A 24012-nucleotide genomic window follows, 5' to 3' on the forward strand; every position below is an offset into this window, starting at 1 on the left:
ACAATACCTAACATGACTTATTTACCATAATTATTAATTAATTGAAATTTTATACATGATATTCATGATTTTAATGAATTAATTCTTATTGTTCACTAATTAGTAATTATAATAAATAGATTATTTTGGATGCTCATAGATGTTGTCCTTGATCACTACTATATATAAAGATATTTTATGATATTATATCATAAAATAAAATTATCTTATATATATAATTATTATTTTGACTATTATAAGAAATGAAACTATTATTATTTTCTTAAATTAAAATTAGAACAAAATATAAGAGGCAAAGCGGGCTGGGAGGATGACGCATATATTTTTTTGGAGAAAGCGCAAGAGATTTCAAAATAAAATTTCATGAACTGATGCTTTCAAAACTTGTTGCAAAACTTGCTAAATAAGTAGGACCAACTTGATCTTCTCATAGTGGGTTGTAATGGACATGGTTTGCAAAGAGAGTTTGAACAATATTTTTCCTCCTGTAATCTCTGCATCAAGATTGCCCAGAAAGCAGTAAGATATTAGGGCTTATATTTTTTGTTTTGCATTGATTCTTTCCTTTTCCATGTACAATTAGTAGTTTAAATGTTTCAAAATGAACTTTTTCTTGATAGAACATATACCAATCTAGTAGATGGCTTTTGCAATTCTAAAATAATTTGTTTTCCTTCCAAAAATGTTGTCAAAACCTCTCTATTAATTACATTGCTTGCATTAAGCTAGTAGGGCCGATTGTAACCCATGCTAGGAAAATCTCTCTAATCATATACTTGGTGTCGACTTCAGCTTAAATGAGGTACCAATCATAATAGGGAAATTTCTTTCTAATTTCACTATTCACTATTTGATTTGCATATGTTGATATATGTGATCATCTTCAAAAGGCTATCGCTAGTTGCATCATCTCCCATTAGAAGTAGGAAATGAGCACAATATATCATATCAATTAATATTTATTTATAAGATTAGAATTCAATATTTCCAATTCAACCAAATGTAGGGGTGATAACTTGAGCAAGAAGGATGATTTTCATTCTTTTGAATTCACAGCCCTTTCAAATTTTGTTGTATTTAACTATAACCATGGCATCATAATGTGTGTTTCAAACTTTTTTGAGCCTGATGTTTCACACAAGTGATCTTTGTAGAAATACTCTACTCCATAAAATTTCCCTATACAAATTTCTCAAATTCATTGGCACAATACCTGGTATATGCAATTTGGAATTTTACATTTGAAAACTTACCCACAATTTTTTTCCAAAATCCACTACATTTAGTAATTCCACAAATATTTAGTTATATCTTTTTATGGAGCATTAATGAGTGGGACTTTTCCATGTTCAGAGTATGGACTATGGAAAATCTATTAAGAAAATTGAAACATCATTGAATATATCCCTTGTAACCTCTTTAGGATTGAATATATAAATCAAGAATGAACTACATTGATTGTCACTCTCTAGTGAGATTGCCATTACTATTATCTAATTGTCTTCTATTCAAACTGTGTAAACCTATGGGAACTTTTTCTAAATTTAAGACATTTATATTTTCACTCTGTACTCTGAATTTTTTCTATTGAATAAGTATCTATTGAATATATTGAACTTTGTAGATGGGATGAATAGGGTCTACACTTCTGAAATGATGATCGGTGCTTTTGAATTTGAAATTAGATGAACTCTAGTGAAACAAGTTGAACCTCATCAAACCAACCCAAACTGATATGAGATTGTTTACACTAGGGTGAACCACTTTGAACCTTCTTGAACCGATATGAACCATTTTGAACTCAAATGTATCTGCATGAACTAGAAAGGACCACCTCGAATGAAGTTGAACCAATTTGAACTAGTTCGAAAAAGTTCAAAACTTGTACCTCATTACATCTTTAAAGTGCATTTGGAGATAAAAAGTTATTTTGAGAAATGGTTTGAAGTGGGGGGGTCCAATTTTGAGATTTTTTTTAATCATGGTCCATATGTGTGCCAACAATTCTACATGATTGTTCATCCCTATTTGATTTGTGGCACAATAGTGGGAATTGTTAAATGATACAAGACTAAAAGACTCAGATATAAAATCAGTGATATCATCTGATACATGAATAGAACTATACTTAAGAGGGGCATAAGAGCACAAGTAAAGGGCCATGTTTACCTATGTAGTAATAGTGAAGCAAGTATTCTTCAAGAATCAAGATACTCCACCATTTATCCATCCCAAAGGTCTCTCACTCATTATATGTCAAATGTTGGAGAGATACCTCCTTTCAAGGAAAAAATTTCTAAATTAATAAGTCAAATTGCCACTACAACTAAAACATTTTTTTGTGAATATCTATTGCTTTATTTCAAAAATAGTCCAAAATAACATCAATGGTTTTAAGAGAAAATGATATGAGAATCAAGTCATTGAAATTGGATATCACTCTTCTAATTGAAAAGAAAGAAGTTGAGTTCGTTGTACAAATAAACAGTGTTGCTTCCCATTGTAATCTCATCAACTAAAGAAATTGATCAGATCTAGTGAAAATCAAGCTTGGGTAGACCACATTGGAAGAATGGCTTTGCATTTGGCTTTGTATGAAGGGTATATGGACTAGTCATAATATTTCTCATACAAGGGGGTAGATTTAAATTTTATAGATAAATTTGGAAATATGCCCTTACTTGAGGCTGCCAAGGGTGAGCATGATCAGACTATTTTCTTGCTTGCTGAGAATGATGCATATTTGATTTTAGAAGATGCTGGTAATTTTCCCTGCAAAACAAAAGAAAGTAGGAATGCAAAATACACACTTACTAGAGGCTATTAAGGGTGCACATGATCTCATTGCTTCCTTGCTTGCTAAGAATGAAGCATCTTTGATTTTATAAGACATGGTGACTTTCCCTGTAAAATAGAAGCAAGTAGGAACACAAAGTTCTAAAAAAGTCTTTTCGCCAATGGGATTAACAAAAACCTCAAAAACCTACAACTATCAAGCACAACTCCATATGGTAGCATAGCTAAAGGATTGCATTTTTTGGCAAAGATTTTTCTGGACTCAAAAGCTAGAGTCTGCATCAAAAATTTCCTCTCTCTAAAAAGAGAGAAAACATCAAAGTAAACTAAAGCTTAAAGAATAGGTAGCAAAAAATGTAAGCTTGTAGATAAATCATTGAATGAAATAGTTAATGAAGGTGTACAAAGAAGCCCAAGTAAGAATTAGATGAATGTTGTGAAAATTAAAATTAAAAATTAAAGATCTCTCATAGAATAAGTGATATTAGAATAAATGGTCAAAATGATAAACTAAAAACCTTTTAGGATATAGAGATTAAATGCCCAAATAAAAACTTTCATATCAATAAATTAGAGAAATAAAAGACAAAATTACTCCTAATGTCATTAATATATTAGGCCTAATTAAGATGTCAGTGATCTCATAGATTCTTTGTAAAACAAGCCTAATTAGGACCTCAAACTATTATTGGGCCATGATATCTTTAAACCCCTACATCTGAGTCCATTCATCTCTGAATCTCCAAATTCAATGACCATCCTCGCTATTAATCACTATATTTAAGTGCCTGATTTTCCCAATATGTTAGGAAATAACAATATGAATTATGAGTATAGTAAAATAAGCATGTACAATGTTGAAAGTAAAATTGCACAACTCTATCTCCCAATATTAAAATAAACCTTAGGTTTTTTTATGATAGTTCATTCAGAAAGAAAGAGCTTATTAAAATTAGAGACTGAATTAAGTCAGGTCTAAAATCTAGGATAATCCAGAGCTGAAACAAAAATATTATCTTAATGTCTAGGATCCAAACCCCACAAAATAAAACTACCACCTACACATTTTTGGTAGCAGAGAAATGGGGGATATATAACACAAATCTTGTTGTTCTACTATGAAAATTGGGTACAATTTGGCCCAAGCCATTAGGGAAAGCATATAAGTTTTTATGTGCAAAAAGCTATTTCAAATAATGAACACACTATAGCATCCCTTCAGGACATTTATAAAAGGACTTCATAATACAGTAATCAATACCCATACTCTAGAAATCCTTAGCATGCAATAATATAATACATGCTTATATTGTTATAATTTTGCCTAATGGGACAAAATGAAATCATGTATTATATTACACAATGACTTCATAATACTTAGTAATCAAGAGATCCAGTTGACATTATCCTAGAACCTAAATTATAGGAGTCTTGTCTGGTTACATATTCCTTAAAACCACTACTTGTCTATCATTGGGTGGGAATTGAACTTAGTATCTCCACCCTTCTTGACTCATCTCCTATACTTCTGAAGGTGTGAGTATTTTAATGAACCAAACATTGTATACAATGTCAAATTTTAATATATTAATAAAGTACTAGAGTTTAACTAATTAAATTATATAATAGAAATTGATAATTGAGAGTTGGGAAATGAAAACTAATTAAATTTCAACATTAATAAACTATTAGGATTGACTGATTGAGAATGATGAAAAACACAACTCAATTCACCAACTATATCTTGATTTAGCATTTAACAGGTGTCAACATAACATACTCCCTAGGATCATCTCCAAGGAGAAGTGCATGATTCTCCTTATTGACAAACACAAGTTGTTAGCCTGATCTTAAAGGGTCCTCAAGCTAGACTTCTAGGCCAAACATGTTGGATAGTTCACTTCGCAATTCTGGATATCTGCTAAAACATGTGACATCCAAAGATCTCCCAACTGACCCTTGTTTGTATACCTATCAAAACACCAATATCTTGCTTATATTTTGTTACATAAAAGTAATCATTATGATAAATAAGATATGGAATGACAAAAGCATGAAAGCACCTTTATGAAGGTTCTTGTAGGTGGATTCATTTGTCCCAAATCCTCTAAAGAAGACAAAAGTCCACTTTCATCCAAAAAAATAGAGACACCCATGTTTGAATTCAGTGGAAAATATGAACTAGATGCAGAAGTAGGTGGATTGAAAAAATTAGAAACATTAAATGGCATAGTCACTGCAGTCCTTAAGTTTGACAATGTGCTTGGAACAATCAAAGATGATGAATCTATGTTGACGCCAAACAAAAGATGACTCTAAGATAGGATGTAGTCCATTCTAATTGGAAGGGAAGTATCTTGACAAAAAATGAGGCAATGACATAGAAGGTTGTTAGTTTGTGGTGACTGATTAGGAAAGTACTGTACATACTTCATAATTCTTTGGGGCTTGGGGCATCGCCTTGAAAAAAAAAAATTATGACAAAAGAGTTGATGCAAACCCTAGTGAAATTGTATGAAAAGCCCTCTGCTTTAAATAAGGTATTTCTCATGAAGTGTTTATTTAATATGAAAATAGAAAAAAGGTGGATCTATTGCAAATCATTTAAATGAGTTTAATACCATTACTAGTTAGCTATCTTCTATGGGTGTCAATTTTGATGAAGAAATTAGGGCTCTCTTGATTTTGTGTTCTTTGTCTGAAAGATGGAATAGCTTGGTAATGGCTGTGAGTAATTCTGTTCCTGGATCTAGTACCCTAAAATATGATGATGAGATTGATGTTATTTTGACTGAGGAAACTCATAGGAAATCCTCAGGTGGATCTACATCAAGTAGTGCTTTGAATGCACAAAGTAGAGGTAGAATGACTAAAAGAGGAAATAATTCTAAAAATTATGGGAAATCAAGAGGAACGTCAAAAGGGAGGAGGTCTCAATTGAGAGGACTGAATGACTGCTGGTACTGTGGGAAACCAGGTCATAAAAAGAAAGATTGCAAGAATCGAAAGAAAAATGGAGATAAACTAGATGGAGACAAGGAGGCAAATGTGGTAAGTAACAAATATGAAGACGATGTTTTGCTTCTATCTTTAGAAAGTGTTGATGATTCATGGGTTTTAGATTATGGTGCTTCATTTCATGCTACACCTCATAGAAGTTATTTTATTGATTATGTCCAAGGGGATTTTGGGCTTGTTTATTTGGGGGATAATGAACCTTGTCAGATTGTTGGAAAGGGAAAAATTAAGATTAAGTTGTAGAATGGGAATCATTGGCTACTACATGAGGTAAGACATATTCCAAGGCTAAGTAGGAATTTAATTTCAGCAGGGCAACTTGGTGATGAGGGTTGTGTAGTTACTTTTAATGATAAAAATTGGAAGGTTTCAAAAGGTTCCCTTGTAGTAGCAATTAAAAGGTGTGAAAGTAGGCACCTTATATCTTTGTACAAGTCATATTGTTCCTTCTACTTTAATTGTTTTTGAGAAAAATGAATGTTCACGAACAATTGCTGCAATTGAGCAGGGAGAACAAATAGTTGCTGTAGATTCTGATACAATGTTGTGGCACAATAGACTTGGACACATGAGTGAGAAAGGTATGAAATTAATTCATTCAAAGAAAGTTTTACCAAGTCTGAAATGTGTTAATATGGATTTTTGTGAAAGTTGTGTATGGAAAACAAAAGAGTGAGTTTTGTGAAGACTGGGAAGGAAAATAAAAAGGAGAAATTAGAGCTTGTGCATACAGATGTATGGGGACTAGCTCAGGTATCTTCCCTTGGTGGCTCTCATTATTATGTTACATTTATTGATAATGCAACTAGAAAAGTATGGGTTTATTTCCTTAGATAAAAATCTCATGTATTTCAAACTTTTAAGAAATGGAAATGCTTGGTTGAAAATGAGACTGGTAATAAATTAAAATGTATCAGATCTAATAATGGTGGTGAGTATTGCAGTCATGAATTTGAAGATTATTTCTGCACTAATGGTATTCATAGTTAGAAAACTGTTCTAAGGACTCCACAAGAAAATGGAGTAGCTGAACGTATGAACAGGACTATAATGGAGCGCGCAAGGAGCATGAGGTTGCATGTTGGGTTGCACTTACACATGTGGGAAAAGGGTGTCAATATGGCTATATATTTGATTAATAGAGGTCCCTCTACTCCTTTGGGCTATGGTATTCTAGAGGAAGCATGGACTAGTAAGAAGGTGAGTTATTCTTTTCTCAAAACCTTTGGTTGTGAAGCATTTGCTCACATAGATTTTGAAAATAGAACCAAGCTAGAAGCTAAGTCAAAGAAATGTGTATTTTTTGGATATGGCATTAATGAATTTGGTTATAGACTTTGGGATTTTGAAAATCATAAAATTTTAAGAAGCAAGGATGTCATATTCAATGAGAAAGTGTTGTACAAAGATCTGTTGTAGCAACATGAGAAGAAAGAAGATGATTATGTAGTGTTGGATGATACTCTAAAAGATGATGTTCCAGCCATTCCTCATGATGTGCAACAACCACAAAAAAAAAATACCACACACACCGATGAATGTTAGATGGTCAACAAGGAAAATTAGACCTCTAGAAAGATTCTCTCCCTCTTTGTATTCAATTTTACTTACTAATGCTAGTGAACCTGAATGTTATGATGAAGCTGTGCAGGTGGATACTAAGATTCAATGGGAGTCTGCAATGAAAGATGAAATGGACTCTTTGTTGATGAATAAGACATGGGATTTATGCAAGTTACCTGCCGATAAAAGAGCTTTATAGAATAAGTGGGTTTACAGGTTGAAAGAAGAGGAAGGAAGCAATAAAAGATTTAAAGCCAAGTTAGTTGTGAAAGGATTTGCACAGAAAAAGGCATTGATTTTGATGAGATATTTTCTCCTATTGTTAAGATGACTTCTATTTGTACCGTTTTAAGTCTTGTGGCTATTGAAGATTTGCATTTAGAGCAGCTTGATGTTAAAACAACCTTCCTTCATGGTGATTTGGATGAAGAGATATATATGGCTCACCCACAGGGATTTGCGGTCAAAGGTAAGGAGAACTTAGTGTGAAAATTGAAGAAAAGTTTATATGGCTTGAAGCAAGCACCTCGGCAATGGTATCTAAAATTTAATAGTTTTATGCATGAACATGGATACAATAGGTGTCATTTAGATCATTGTGTTTATTTTAAGAGGTTGGATGATGATAGCTACATTATTTTATGTTTATATGTTGATGATATGCTTGTAGTTGGGTTTAACATGGATCACATTAAGTGGCTGAAAAGCCAATTAGCACATGCATTTTCTATGAAGGATTTGGGGGTAGAAAAACAAATCCTTGGTATGAAGATTTGTAGAGATAGGAAGAATAGCTATCTCAGGCTGATTATGTGGAGAAGGTGTTGCAACATTTCTCTATGGAGAATGCTAAAGTTGTCAGCACACCTTTACCTGGTCATTTGAAGTTGACTAAGGAGATGTGTACAAAGACACAAGAAGAGGAGGATAAGATGTCTAAGGTACCCTATGCTTTAGGTATAGGAAGTTTGATCTATGCTATGGTATGTACTAGGCCAGATATTGCACATGCAGTGGGAGTGGTTAGCAGGTATATGAGTCATCTAAGAATTGAGCATTGGAATGTAGTCAAATGGATTCTCAAATATTTGAGAGGAACATCTAATAAGTGTTTACACTTTGGGGGCTTTACTACTAATTTACAGGGCTATGTTGACTTAGATTTGGCAAGGGATATTGATACCAAGTGAAGTACTATAGGTTGTGTCTTTACTATTGGTGGGATAGCTGTGAGCTAGGTTTCTAGGTTACAGAAGGTTAATGCTTTATCCACTACAGAGCCAGAGTATGTAGCTTCTATAGAGGTAGCCAAGGAGATGATATGGCTTTAGTTCTTCTTGGAAGAATTGGGACATCCTTAGAAGGATAATTATTTGTTTACAGATAGTCAAAGTGTCATTCATCTTGCAAAGAATTCAGCTCTACATTCAAAGACCAAACACATACAGTTGTGGTACCATTTCATTCGATCAATTTTGGAGGATGGATAGTTAAAGCTGGCAAAGATGTTAGGAATAAGGTGTCTCAACCTTGGATAATTCCTATTCTTATTATTTGTTTTGTAACATGTATTTCTTGCAAATAATGTTGATGTGTCGACATCTTGAATTGTGTATAAGGAGATCATCACCAAAACGGTTATGACAGATTCCTATGGCATGTAAGAGCTATGTTAGGAAGATTCAATGATAGGTGAAGACATGTGGCAACTAATAAATTTGAGTACTGATAAATTTTTTTAGGGTTCCTATTTTCTCAGAGAATGGTAAAACCCTAATATGGTTACCTTTGGGAGTAGCCCTAAAGTGAGGCACATGTTATAAGCATTTTTAGGGTTGCAAAGAGGTGGTATGTGAGAAAGTGTATTGTTGGTACTGTGATTCACTACTGGAGTCTTCTGTTGTCACTATTGAACTTGCATTGCAAGTGTATTGTAACCTTGTGTTGAAGATAATACATTGTGTAGGTTCTAGAGGGGTGGGGTTGTTTTACCGAAAGGTTTTTCCCCACCAAAAAATCTTTGTGTTATGTGTTTCTTTCTCTGTCTATTTTCTTTATGCTTGCTTGGCTGAAATATTGTTGTTTACATGATATTGAATCTGTAAGTGTAAAAGATTTTAATAGGATTTGCACCATACTTCTCTTAAGAGATTAGTGTAGGAAGTTGTTATCGCACCTGAGTTTCCTTACAAAAGATACATACAAATGACAATCCAACAGATATGTTGACAAAGGTAGTAACAAGGGAGAAGCTAAACTCCTCTTCAGCTTCGGTTGGTCTTCTATACTGAACATGAATAAAAGAACAGTAGAGTCCAGGGTGGTTTGATCTAGTGGGAGCCTCATGGAGTAGTGGCATAGCTACAGGATCAGTCTCCAAGTGGGAGATTGTTGTTTACTGTGGAGCCTGATCAGTCCCCAAGTGGCAGATTGTTAGTTTGTGGTGATTGATTAGGAAAGTATTGTACATGTAATTATTAGTGGCCCTATTTTATCAAGATTTTTGGCCGACATGTAATTATTAATTATAAGCCTAAAGCGGTAAAATTACTTGTATAAAAGAGCTTAGGGTTAGGGATTCTTTATAGAGTTATGATGTGAAATTGGTTCTTGCGGCAGTATTTGTTGGAGTTGAGGAAAACCAACTCTGAAGATGCCCAAGATTACTTGCATGCTAGAACCTATCAAAAAGAAGCCAAGAAGAGGAAGAGCATGGAGCAAAGGGAAAACCCTAAACGGAAATGAGAGACCACATATGCAAACACAAGAGAAAATGTATTTACAATGAGAAGTGATGATATGATGTGATGATATACAATGAGAGAGAGGTCACTTATAAAGAACTCAAGGAAGCTTGTAGAACAAGCTAGAAGGTGGTAAAAGATAAGGATGATAGCTCAACACATATCCACAAAAGGTGGAACATGCTAGAAGGGAACAAACTCCCGTGTTGTCATCAACTAACCACTACATGCATTAAATACAAAATATTAAATAAATGCATTTACCTAAGTAAGCTTAAGTAAATAGAATAAATAATTAATTATTTACTCTAACAGTATTGAGTTGTAAGGGATTACAGATTGTAATCAGGTTATAGTCACTGGATTGTAATAATATTGGGCTTGCTATTTGGTGGATGTAGCCCAGGGATTAGGTGAACCACATTAAATCTTGGTGTCTTGTTTTCTTTTTTGTGTGATCTATTATTTTCTATTATCAATTATATCTGCATGTAATTGTTATTTCTATCTATGGTTTAATCCTAACAAAGGTATGGGAATATGTGACTATCCTAAGGATTTAATTTGAGATGTAACACATTGACCTCTAGGTGGAAGAGGAGCTTCAACTTATCCACCTAAAAGGTAGGATGCCAAATTATTTGATAACTTCTTTTGGACCCATGAAATAGAAGAAAGCTAACATTCTCTAGAAATACTAGGTGTTAGAGTTCTAGTAGGCCACTGCACTACAAGCTGGTTCTAAGTGGTTCTAAGAAAATTCAAATAATGATAACTTTCTTCTACAATCAAAGAGCTCAATATATTTTGAAGAGGAGACATGCTTTAAGTTGTAACAAATGAAGAGAAATTTTCATTAGCATCTATAAATATTGATGGTGAACACATGGATGAAGGAAAACTAAGCAGTGACTACGGTTGAGATGACAAAAGTTGTTGCAAAGCACCACCAACATTTGGAATTTGAAAAGACTGCTAGCACTATTTTTTCTTAGAGAAAGATTATTGTTGATTGTTAAAAGAATGTTGCATCTTGTGCTACAAAATTTGTTGTGGAGATGAGCTTTTCTATAACTGCTACTGCAAAAGATGGCTTTGACGTATTTGTTCTTGTAAATTATGAGCCTACTACTGAAGGATATGTTGTTGTTGTGCTAGTTGATGTTGAAAAACCTATCTTGGTATTTAGGGGCTTTCTCTACACTAAAACTACTAAGATAGTTGTTGCTACTATTGAAACTACAAAAACTATTTTGAGGGATCAACACTTCTCATTTCCTAAAGTATTGCAACATCCATTGCTTGGTAAACATCTGATTGCACCCCAGTACAGAAGAATCAAATCTCTATTGCATCTAAGGATTCACACTCATTCCCAGGAAATTTAATGCCTAAAGAGTGCACTCTCCCCATTATCTCCCCACATCCACATAAAAGGTGTATTCATGCTAACATCATCTTGCTTAATACTTGCACTTGTTAGAAACCTCCTTTATTAAAGTATTCCCAATAATGAATTTTTTTTCTACATTTCTTACTGTTAACTACCAAAAAAATTTGGAAAAGGAAACATAAAACATCACATACAATAGCTTACAAAAAAGTTACTTGTTTAAATATGAAGAATGAAATGATTTCATCTTCATCTTGACAACATATCTAGTGCCTGTCATATGTTATAACAGTTCACAGCTCATATTCTTCACTAAGTGGACATATTCGTTATACCATTACAATAATTGCAATAGAGGAAAAATACATATTCAATCAGGGTTCAAATACACTTTTCTATTTTAGTGTTCATTGTCACTATAAGAATGATGTCATCAATACTTCCTAATATTGCAGTCAATGTCTTGAATCTCTCTTATTAGTGACTTGAAAACCTCACTTTTCTTTTATAGATGCCTGTTATGTTGTTGAAGTTTACCTAAAAATGTTGTCCTTAAAATAACAATTTTCTTGACATCTTGCTTCTATTTGATCAATAATTGATATTCTCATGCATCTTTATATGCACATTTTTAGGACATTTATATGATCTTTTTTGCATGGTGCTTCCAATATTTGATAATATACACATACATGTTCATACTATCAATGATTGTACATTAAAATAAAGTATCACAAAACCACCTTAAAAGTGCATATAAATAGAATAGTCAATTAAACCTACCTGATGTACCTAAGAAGAGAAAATTCATCAATCCTTAGGCTCAAATTTAAAAGATCAAAAGAAAATTTTATAATATACAAAGTCTTACCTTAAGAAAGTCTATCGTTATTTCCTTAGAATGCTTCAACAAGAGAAATGGCTCAAACAATGAGTGGTTTATAAGATGTGTAGACTATCAACAATTGATAACTTATTATGAAATATATAATGTAAACTACCTACAATTATGCATAAACATGTATAAGACATAAAACTAATAACCAATGTAACCTACAACATGTGCCTAAGGAAAATAAGTTTCATCAATACATGAGAATGTTGTAATGTGCAAAGTCTTCCATCAAGAAAGTCTGTGCCTATTGCCTAAATATACTTTAAAAAATGTAGCAGTTTACCAAACAATGGTTGGTTATAAGAATGTAGTTATCAAAAATAAACAAGCATGAAGACATTTGTGAGTGTAATAAAAAATTTATTGAACATTAAAGATTGTGATGATGCACAAAACAAACTGCAGTCATCTCTCGCAAAATTATGTCATCATGTGTGTGCAGTGTGCATTCCTGCACACTTAGACAAGGGAAATTATTTGATGAGAGATGACTACAATTGTTTCATACATCATAATGTTCTCCAATATTTATTCATCACTTTTATTGCACTAATTCATACCTATATATTGTTGATGGCTATATTAAACATACACTCTTTGATGAAAGAAACTAGATATATCCATCATGATGCTGGAAACTAACTATCTAACTAACTAACTAACTAACTTATATATATATATATATATATATATATATATATATATATGATAGCTTGCTCTTTGTTACTGTGGGGTAAACCCCTAGTATCCATAGCCTAGTTTCGTAAGAGCATCATGTTCTGGTCTATACTTGTATATCAAGATATATAAACTCACCAAGTGTATAAATTGTGAAAGGCCATTGCATTTTGTTTACTGCATCAATATGATCTTCAGTAATTATTTAACATTCTTATTTCTCTCATTCATTGCCTTTTCCTACCCATATATCTATGCGGATAACATACAAACTACACATTGATTGATGAACTATTTCTCTTCTAAGCATGTGTGGACAAACTTTTTCTAAAAAATGTGAGAGACACAACTGCAATTTGTTTTGTACATTATCATAACTTCAACATGTTTTAGTGCACTGCCACTTGTCTCTGACTCTCTAGATTAACCTATATACTATGCAACTTAATACCAATAACCAAAATAAATTACTTCTTGTTCACACCCCAACTACCGTGCACTCTTAGCTTGCTCAAACTGGGTAAGTGAAATAAAATGTTTACTAGTCACGTCCTAGCTACTCTATGTTCTCAACTTGCTCATACTAGGATCTCAATGATCAAAAGGACAAAATGTGTTAGCATTTATGTTCTATTTCTAAAAATTTAGCAAAATAAGCTAATACATCACCTTGGGACATTACATTGCAGTACCAATGCTCTAAGATATATTTATTGGAGATCCTTCCCAAAGATGGTTTGTAGTCAAAGTTCATTAAATTTGATGCCTATATGAATTTGAAATTTAGAGACCAACTTAATGTCTTCTAAGTTCTACGTTAACATGTAGCCAGATTCCAATGAGAAATTGGACATTATGTCTTCCAATTGATCATTGACCATATTAATTTTGTACAGGTGATTATGCCTTCTGAACTTGACAATAGCACTTATTGCTTTAAGGCTTAAGTAGAATGATAGTGACCATTACAAAATCATAGTACCTTGAACCCTAAACCCTATTGTAGCCTCTTCTCCTACATCCTAATGACCTAAGGATGGATACTTGGCTAAATCATATAAAGCTCCCACTTTGGCCATGGTCAATTTGTTTGCCCTATTGAATTATGACATCTCAGTCAAGAACTAGAACAAGTGGTGTTGCATCTAATTGACCTGGCACAGGGTTAAGTTGCTCAAGCTCCCACTTTGTCCATGGCCAATTGCAATATTGGATTTTGAAATCTTAGTCAAGAGAACTAGACAAGTGGAGTTGCATTTGATTGATCTAGCATAGGCTCATCTAAACAAAGAATAGATTTACAAGCAGTGGCAACCACCATAATGTCACACTTTAAAGAGCTATTTAAGATCAACCTAAACAAGGTCACACAAAAGAAAATTCTTCAAATAATGCATCACGTGATGATACATTCAATCTTATAGCCAAGCATTGATGGCAAACCTTCGACTACTTTTGAATCCACAACTACATGAAGTGTTATTGCATTACCATTACACATAAGGCTAGCCAATGATTGATCAGAACCTATCAATAATTTTGTTCTTAGACCTCAAAAAAAATTAATGACACATCTGTTGACACATGCATGACAACACCAACTCTACTAACATATCTATCTTGGAACAAAATAGCTAACAGGATTGTGCTAACCTAGGTGACTCCAACATTCTCCACCTCCATCTAAAACTAACAAAGAATTATCTTACTTCTATATCATAAGTTAGAACAATATTTTCCATTGACAACTCTTCTAGAACATAGAAGATCTAAAGCTTTATAAAATATAAATGGCATTAAATGAGGTAAACTCTTTTGGTAAAAGTTCAAACTAAACACATGTATAGAATAAGAGATAAAACATTAAAAAATTAGGAGTGAAAAATCGGTGTGAAGTTAACACAAAAGAGAAAAGAAAGAAAACTTCAACAACAATAAAATAAAGGCAACCTCAATCAAATAGTGCCAAACCACACACATAAAGCATACATAGAAGGAATGCAGAACAAGCACAAAGAAACAAGACATAACAAACTAGTAAATCTCTGATGAAAAGAAAAAGTTTTGTAGAATCAAAAATCATACATGTACTCCATTTGGAGAAATGTAAGCCAGATGTTTAGTTGAGATTTAATTGCACCTGCCTCCATAAAGGCAGCTTTGATTTCATCATAATTAGAAGAAATTTTGTAGAAGAGCTAACAAAAGAAGTAGATAGTAGACAACTATGTTGTAGAAGAGCCACTAGAAGAAGCAGATAGTAGATGAACATTTAAGTAAATTGGAATATCCTCTATTGTATTGTGTTTTTCTCCTTCCATGAAGTATACTTAGTGCCCTTTACTTACTTGACAGAAAATATATTAATTTTAATATATATTATCTTTATTTAAGTAATTTTGTTGTTGTTCATTTGTAGGTTTTCATTCATTACTTGTGAAATATTTAGTTTTGAGATTGATGTCATACTAAAGACTCTTGTAGAGGATGAGGAGGTTAGTTTCTCTTTGTGTTTTTGGATACATTCTCTTACGATCTTGTTGCTACACAATATGAGAAAGATGGCATGGTTCATATCAAATCTTTCATTATCATATTATAATACTATTTGAACTTTGAAGAAGTGATAAAGGATCTCTGCAATCAAAAGTCAAAGTTATTTAAAAATATTTAACATAAAATTTTAGATTTTAACTCTTCCCTTATATTTTTATTTTGCAAAATAATATAGTATTTTTAACTACGAAAAATGTCGATGTTGTGCTTAAGTGATTTCTCCTATGCAAAGGAATTTTCTGTAGTTGGTTGTTATTGCCTAATAATAGAATGTGTCATTATAAGATACTAAATAATTTATTAGTTAGGTTTCAAATTTGATCTTGGATATCTTCTGAATATGATTATTCATGTTATAGGAATTAACCTATCATACTTTCCCAAATAATCCAGGGAAGAAAAGGATTTCAAAAATATTTTTAACAATGTGTAGAGCACATGTTTTCCCAAGCTGTTCTTTACTTGCAAACCTTAGTGCAACACAAAAACACACACTCAATGTTGGCACTTGGTATTACCCTCACAAAAGTGGTTAATAGAGATAAGATATGCATGCTTTATGACTTACATGCTTTATGGATTACCATTACCTTTTTTCCTTCACGTTCTACTCAATTGTTGATTCTACAATCCACCATGCTCCCAGAATTTTTACCAAAGAGGGAGTTGACTAGAATAGTGTGAAAGTTAGATGGATTGTTGATGTCCCTTTTTTTTCAAAAATAGGAATTACCAGACCAATTGTTTAATCCATTAGAAGTCTCTTTGAACAAAAATAATTAAACTCTAATAAATTTAGATGTATTTCCAAAGAAGTAGAACACAATTCTAATGTCTCACTTTATCTTTCAAATATCCCATCAACGAGTCCCATTATTGTGGTGAGAAAGGTTGGACTATATGTACTTGAACATGTGCCACACCATCACTCGCTGAGAGTGGGGTGTTTGAAGCAGGGTTACTAGGACTTCCGCTTTGATAGACATGTATCAGGCGTGCAAAGCTCAACTCAAAAACTCTAGTTTTTTAGTGGGTGCTTATATCCATTGAGCATAGAGGTATTAGTGACACACTTCAGCTATCTTAGATTGAGTATCAATGGTGAGATATAGGTTCATCGATGATGCATTGGGGAACCACTTGCAAACAAATTTAGCACATCAACATCTTCTTGGAACAAAAGAAATGAACTCCATCATTATTATACAATGTAGGAGAATAGATAAAACATAGAGCTAAGGGTTAGGAAAGCTCTTGTATTAATGATGTATTAATCTTTCTTTTTTAAAAGATAATTAGAAAATTCCTTTTCATTCATTAAGCTATGTAGGTGGGACTTTATTCTAAAGTTGATCAAATAGAGCCTTGGTTTGACTCAGGCATCCTTAGCCTTAACAAGGTTATCATTTTAGTTCTATGAAACATAGCTCTAATGCTAGTAAGATGTCCATACCCCCAATAAAGTTATTCACATATCCTAATTTGTGCCATTTTCACATTTACATGCTTTTATTTCTTTCTTTTAGCTTTTTACTTTAAAAACTTTTGTTAAAAAGACAATGAAGTTATTTCTTTCTTTTTATCTTTGACTTTAAAAACTTTTGTAAAAAGAAAATGAAGTTATTTTCTCAAATTAAAACCAAAGTACATATAAATATTAGATGATAAATTAACATTTATATATACTTTAGTCAATTAAAACTCAAAAGATGAAAGGTGGGTACAAACAATGTAAAAAGCAGATCCACCATATGAACTTATATTTTTGGAAATCTTTTGCAGTCAATTTTGGATTGGGGTTTTCTTGTTTGCATGGTAGGGCCTGGGATTTCTTCTGCGTTGGTGAGAACAGATGGTTCTTCTCCAACTATGCATGCAATGCGATCTGAATCGTTTTATTCAGGGGAGAGCTCCAAGCTGAAAAATGTTAATGGTTGTTTTCCGCGTAGCCATGATCGCCCTGTTTTGGTTATTCCTCCAACGGTTGTAATGGAGGACATTGATTATTGGACCAAGCATGCTTTGATATGCAAATTTTTTGGAATCCGGATTTCCCTATCTGCTCTTGAGGCATGGATCCGCCGCTCATGGCAGGTGGAAGGCGATATGGAGATTATGTTGGCAGGGAATAGTTATTTTTTTGTTGTATTCTCTTGCATCTCTGATCGTGATCGTGTTTTTGAAGGAGGCCCTTATTTCTACAACCATGTGGGGTTATTTGTCAAACCTTGGCATTCAGGTTTTAATTCTGTTGAGGATCTCCCTTCAACAGTGCTAGTTTGGGTTCACTTGCCTCGTCTTCCCTTGGAATTTTGGCGTGAAGACATCCTTTGACAAATTGTTTCTTTGTTGGGGAAGCCGGCTGCAGTCACACATCAATCCCTCGATAAAAAGGTTATTTCTTATGCTAGAATTTGTGTTGAAATTAATTTGAATAACCCATTACCAGATTCTTTGGAAATTTTTCTAGGGGATTCTTCTTGGGTGCAGCAGTTAGATTATGAATCCCTCCCTTTCCGTTGCTGGATTTGTCATGAGTATGGTCATTTACAGCGTCAGTGCCCCCGTAACTCGAGTTTCAAAGGAGTGGATGGTTCTACAGCTGGCAATGCTGGTGGTTTGGCAGATACTACAGGGAAAGGACAATCTCAAATGGCTAATACTACTAAGGGGATGAATCCACAAGATGCTACAGGTAAGGGTAAGGCTCAAATGCAGGATAAGGATGGATTTACCCCTGTTCACCCTTGAGCTAAGGGACGTGGTCAAAAGAGGCCTTTGAAAGAAAGATTATCTAATTCAGGTTTTAACCGCTTTGAGGTGCTAGATAGTATGGTTTTAGAGGAGGGTATTCCTCCTCCTATCTCTTCTGATCCAGTTTGTCCAGATGAGAGATCTGTTCCTAATGATGCTTGTGGGGCATCTCAAGTTGTAGTATATCAAAACTGTGAGGTCCCTGTAGCTCCTGTGACAGAGGCTCTGGTGACTCCTACAGTGTTGGAGGATAATGATGTTGTTTTGGCTGACTTGGTTAAGGATGTGCTGCCATCAGGTAAGGGCAAGGGATCTCCTCTCCCCTTGGGGTTGATGCCTCAACCCTTTAAGCGGGCTTCTTTTACTCCCCCTCTAAGGAGTGGGGGCAAAACAGACCAAGAGAAGATTAAACTCATAGGAGATATATTGATTGAGTCTAGTTTAGTGAAACCTTTGGATTCTCATTTCCCTAATTCTACCCAATGATGATTATTCTCTCATGGAATGTAAGGGGGTTGAATAGCATCCCTAGACAAAAGGCTATTCATAACTTGGTGGTTGATCATAGTCCTGATGTTTTTTGAATCCAAGAGACTAATCTCTCTGTGGAGTCTATGGTCCAACATGCCTCTAGTATATGGTCTCGTGGCCAATGCCAGTGTGTTGGGGCAATAGGCAGTGCTAGTGGTTTAGCTATATTTTGGGATCCTCAAAAAAATTCTCCTCTTGGCTGGATGTCTTCTCACTCAGCTCTCTCTATGGTAGCTTCTGCTCTAGACTTAGGAGAGGTAATCATGGTTACTAATGTGTATGCACCTGTTGATCTTGTGGGAAAGGAGGAACTTTGGGAACATATTCAATATGTTAGAAATTGTCATTCTTATCATCCTTGGGTGTTAGCAGGGGACTTCAATTCAGTTTTAAGTCTGGAGGAGAAGCATGGTGGTTTGGCTAGATTGGGGCCTTCTTTTGCTTTTCTTTGGCAACACATATCTCTTTTGCATCTCTCTGATGTTAAGCCTTCTAATGGTCTCTATACCTAGAATAATCGCAAGACTAGTGTTGCTGCTATCTCAAAACGTCTAGATAGATTTCTTGTTTCTTGCTTTTGGGTTAGTGGAACCCTTACTATTTCTTCAGAAATCCTTGATTGGAGGGGTTCAGATCATTGGCCAATCAAATTTTCTGCTATAGGGGCTTATGTTCCGAAGCATCCTCCTTTTAAGTTCCAGTTGATGTGGCTTTGTGACTCCTCTCTTCATGATTTTGTTTTTTGTTGGTGGAAAGATGGTGCTCCTGCATATGGTACTGCAATGTTCTCATTTTCTAAAAGGCTTCAATATGTTAAAAGGAAGCTCAAGATATGGAATAGGCAATGCTTTGGGAACCTTCACTTTATGAAGAGGCTTGCTCAAGAAGATCTTGATGTGATCACGAGGGAGATTAGAGATCGAGGTTTCTCAGAGGATCTTGGCAAGGCTGAATCCCTTGCATCTAGAGCTCTAGAAGAATGGGAACTTCGAGAGGAAATTTTTTGGAAGAAAAAGGCTAGAGTTGATTGGCTCCAGGAAGGTGATTGAAACACTGCCTTTTTCCATAAAACAGTGCAATCTCGCCGGAATCAGATCACAATCTCTTCTTTGGTTAATTCTCAAGGTATCCAACTGAATTCCTTGCCAGCTTTGTTCCAGGAGGCTATTTCATATTTCTCTACCCTCTTCTCTGAGGACTCTCCTCCTGCTGATAATGAAGATAATATTATTTTGTCCTGTATTCCTTCCCTTATCACTCAGGAAATGAATGATTATCTCATGCATCCAATCTCTTTGGAAGAGCTGGAGGAGGTGGTCTTTGGCATGCCTAAGGGGAAGGCTCCTGGTCCTGATGGCTTTCCAGTTGAATTCTTTCAGGAATTTTGGGACATCATTAATCATGATTTGTTGGAGGTGGTTAAAGAATCCTATGCTAGCAAGCAGATGCTTCGAGCTTTGAACTCTACATTCTTGACTCTTATTCCTAAGAGAGAGGGTGCTAATCAATTGGAGTTTTTTAGACCAATTGCCTTATGTAATGTGGTTTACAAAGTTATTACTAAGTTGATTGCTGAGAGACTGAAAAGGTGGCTTCCCATTATTATCTCAGAAGAACAAGGTGGTTTTGTTGCTGGCAGACAAATTTTGGATGGGGTGGTTATTGCTACTGAGGCTATTCACTCTATGGCTACTTCAAGGGAGAGAAAAGTTTGTTAAGTTCGATATGGCTAAGGCCTACGATAGAGTTAAATGGAGCTTCCTAAGGAGTATTCTTCTTTCTTTTGGATTTAGCTCTGACTGGGTGAGTTGGATTATGAGTTGTGTTACTTCTGCCTCTTTTTCTGTTCTTATTAATGGTCAACCTTCTCAACTATTTGGTGCTTCTAAAGGCCTCCGCCAGGGTGACCCTCTCTCCCCATATCTATTCATCATCATGGCTAAAGGCTTGGGCAGATTCATTAAGCATCAGGTGTCCCAGAATTCTATTCAAGGCTGGCGGTGGGATAATGGCTTACCTTCTCTTTCCCATCTTCAATTTGTTGATGATTCTGCTCTTGTCGGTCTTGCTAGGATCAAGGAAGCTGAAGCCTTTCGACATGCTTTGGACATTTATATGGCAGCGTCAGGCTAGAAAGTTAATGAGCACAAATCTTCCATTTACTTTTTTAACACTCCTGATTCTATTCAGCATAGGATTGTTGGTATCCTACGGTTTCAGATAGGATCACTTCCTTTGACTTATCTTGGCATTCCTATTACTTTTTCCAGGCAGCCACGTCTCTTCTGGCAAAATTTGATTACCAAGCTTCAGGATAAGGTAAATCATTGGACTCATAGATGGCTTTCTACTGCTGCCCAGGTTACTCTTCTTCAAGCTATTATCCAAGCTCTTCCTATTTATAGAAGCATGGTTCACGCTGCACCTATTTACTTTCTCAAGGAGTTTGATGCTCTTTCTCGACAATTCCTTTGGAGTGTTAATTTGCGTAGTACTAAATGGAGCTTGGTTAATTAGGCAACTGTTTGTAGGCCTAAACAGGAGGGTGGTCTTGGTCTTCGATCTGCTCTATTGAGTAGTCAAGCTTTGGCTGCTAAACTTTATTGGCGATGGTGCTCTGGACAACATCAACTTTGGGCTCATATTATTAGTCAAATATTTTCATGGTACTGATCCTTGCTTTGTTTCTGCACTTCCTCTTGAAGGTCGTGGCTCAATGGTTTGGCATACTTTGAAGACAGGTGTGATGCAGGTGAAGAGGGGTCTGTTCTAGATATGTAAAGGAGGTTCTCAGGCTTTGTTTTGGTCTGATGCTTGGGATGGATTCCCTTCCATTTTATCCATATACCCTCATCTTCAGCCTCTTTGTGACTCTTTTCTTGCTGCTGGATGGGATAAAGTGGCTCATTACAAGACTCCTTATCAATTGGGACCTGTTGTTGGTTACAGATGGAAGCATTCTTCTGATTGGCCTCCTGGAGGTATAGACATGGATCGTCAGGAGCTTTCTAAAATTTTGGCCTCTAGAGAGTGTTCTTCTTTGCTTGGTCCAGATGTTTTGGCTTGGGGCGGTACGTTGTCTGGTAAATATCATGTCTCTTCTGGGTATCAGGAGATAACTAGACAATTATTTGGGGATGCTGAGGTCCCTTGATAGAAGCAAGTTTGGAATAAAGTTTCTTGGTCCAAGTGCAATTTTTTCATGTGGCTAGTGGCTCACAACCATTGTCTTACCTGGGATAATCTTTGTAAACGTGGATTTCAAGGCCCCTCTTATTGTGTTTTGTGTGGTAATGGAGAGGAGTCTGTCTCCCATCTGTTCTTCCATTGCTCCTATTCTACTTAGATATGGCACCTTTGGTGGAGCGCTTGGGGTTGCTCTTGTCGGCATGCTTTCTCTTTGCCTGAGTTTTGGGCCCGCTTGGGTAGTGCTCCCTCCAAGTCTTCTTCTCTCCATGTTGCTTGGATTGCTGGCCCATCTTTCATGCTTTGGCATATCTGGTTGGAGAGGAATCGTCGCATATTCCAAAATGTTCGGCTTGGTGTTTTGCATCTTTGGTGGAAAATATCACATTCCCTTCAGGAAACTATTCTTATGAAGTGTGAGCTTGATGGGGGTATGGATCCGGTTGATCTTGCTATCTGTAATCGCCTCAATTTTCATCTTCGGGATGGGGTTACGGCTCATAGGTTTCCTTCTATGTCCAGGCAGCTTCACCATCAGAGGAAGGGTCGGGTTAACTGGGATGGGCACTGGACTCCTCCTCCCTGTGGAGTTCTAAAAATTAACACTGATGGTTCTTCCCGTGGGAATCCTGGTCCTGCTGGTATTGGCGGAGTGGCTCGTTGTAGTGCTGCGGATGTTAAATTTTTCTTCTCAGTTCATAAGGGTGATTATACTAACAATCTCATGGAAGCTCAGGCTATTTTATATGCTGTGGAACAGTGTTGCTTGCGGGGATGGAGTAAGATTATCTGTGAGTCTGATTCCCAGGTGGTGGTGAACATGCTTTCTTCGCAAGAGCTTGAGGATGTTAGTTGGCAGCTGGCCACTATTGTTAAGCAGATAATTTTCTTCTCTTCCTCTTTTTAGTTCATTAGGTTCACGTATATTCCTCATGAATGGAATAGAACTACTGATTGTTTAGCCAAATGGGCTTCTAGTCATGATCTGGGTTGGAATATTAGGGATAGGAGGCAACTGTCTTTTGAGATGGTGCAAGAATTTGATGATCTTGTTGCTCAGGATCGAGCTCCTTGTTGAGCTCTCCTTGTTGTATTCCTTTCTATCTTAATAAATTTTTACCCCTCTTTTTGCAATTAAAACTCAAAACTAAACAATCGTACATTTGATTCACATTTAGACAAAAATAATCATGTGACTTAAGTCCGCATGAAATGAGAAAATTAAAGTATTCATTGAGAAACACAAACGTTACACAATAACAAGTCAGAAACAAAAACTTATAAATTCTAACCCAGACCCATTCAAACCCAAAGAGCTCATTCACTTTTCAAGGACTTTAGACCGTACGAACCCCAAGACTACCTTATATGTTGGCTAAAATATAAAATATAACCATTCAAAGAAGATGGGCATATCGACAACTTCCATGATGGGATATCGATGTCGTCACCACTTCAGTCTGCTAATCTAAGAAGTCAACAATTTCGTTCTTGCTCTTGAAGGGCTCACTTGAAACTTTTTGCTCATGTTGAGTTTCTACTTCAACACTCGTCTCCCCACAATATTTCTCTAACATCACCACTTGTCTCATACAAGGCCGACGATTTGGGTCTCTGTTCGTGCACATCAAACCCACACGCAAGACGCGCATCATTTGTTCCACGCAACTGTCTTCCACTGCACCTTCATCCAACACTTCCTTCCCTCTTCCATCTGTCAATATTGTCTTGTATATCCACCGCACAATGTCCATTCCCTCTCCCGACTCCGCTTCAACTATCGCTTTCATCCCCGTCACCAGCTCTAACAACACCATGCCGAAGCTGTACACGTCGCTCTTCTCATTCACCTTCAGCCTCTCCTCATATTTTACATGCAACATTTTGATTGTCAAAAA

General features: G+C 35.4%; 1 pseudogene; it reads right to left on the bottom strand.

Annotated features, from left to right (window-relative positions):
* Window positions 1–4173: 4173 nt before the first annotated feature.
* On the bottom strand, window positions 4174–23997 carry LOC149534472 (auxin response factor 6-like; annotated as a pseudogene).
* Between the last annotated feature and the right edge of the window lie 15 nt (window positions 23998–24012).

This window comes from Cupressus sempervirens, chromosome 10 (genome assembly GCF_028749045.1).
Source record: "Cupressus sempervirens isolate cs-2001-9-10 chromosome 10, ASM2874904v1, whole genome shotgun sequence".
Classification (NCBI taxonomy): Eukaryota; Viridiplantae; Streptophyta; class Pinopsida; order Cupressales; family Cupressaceae; genus Cupressus; species Cupressus sempervirens.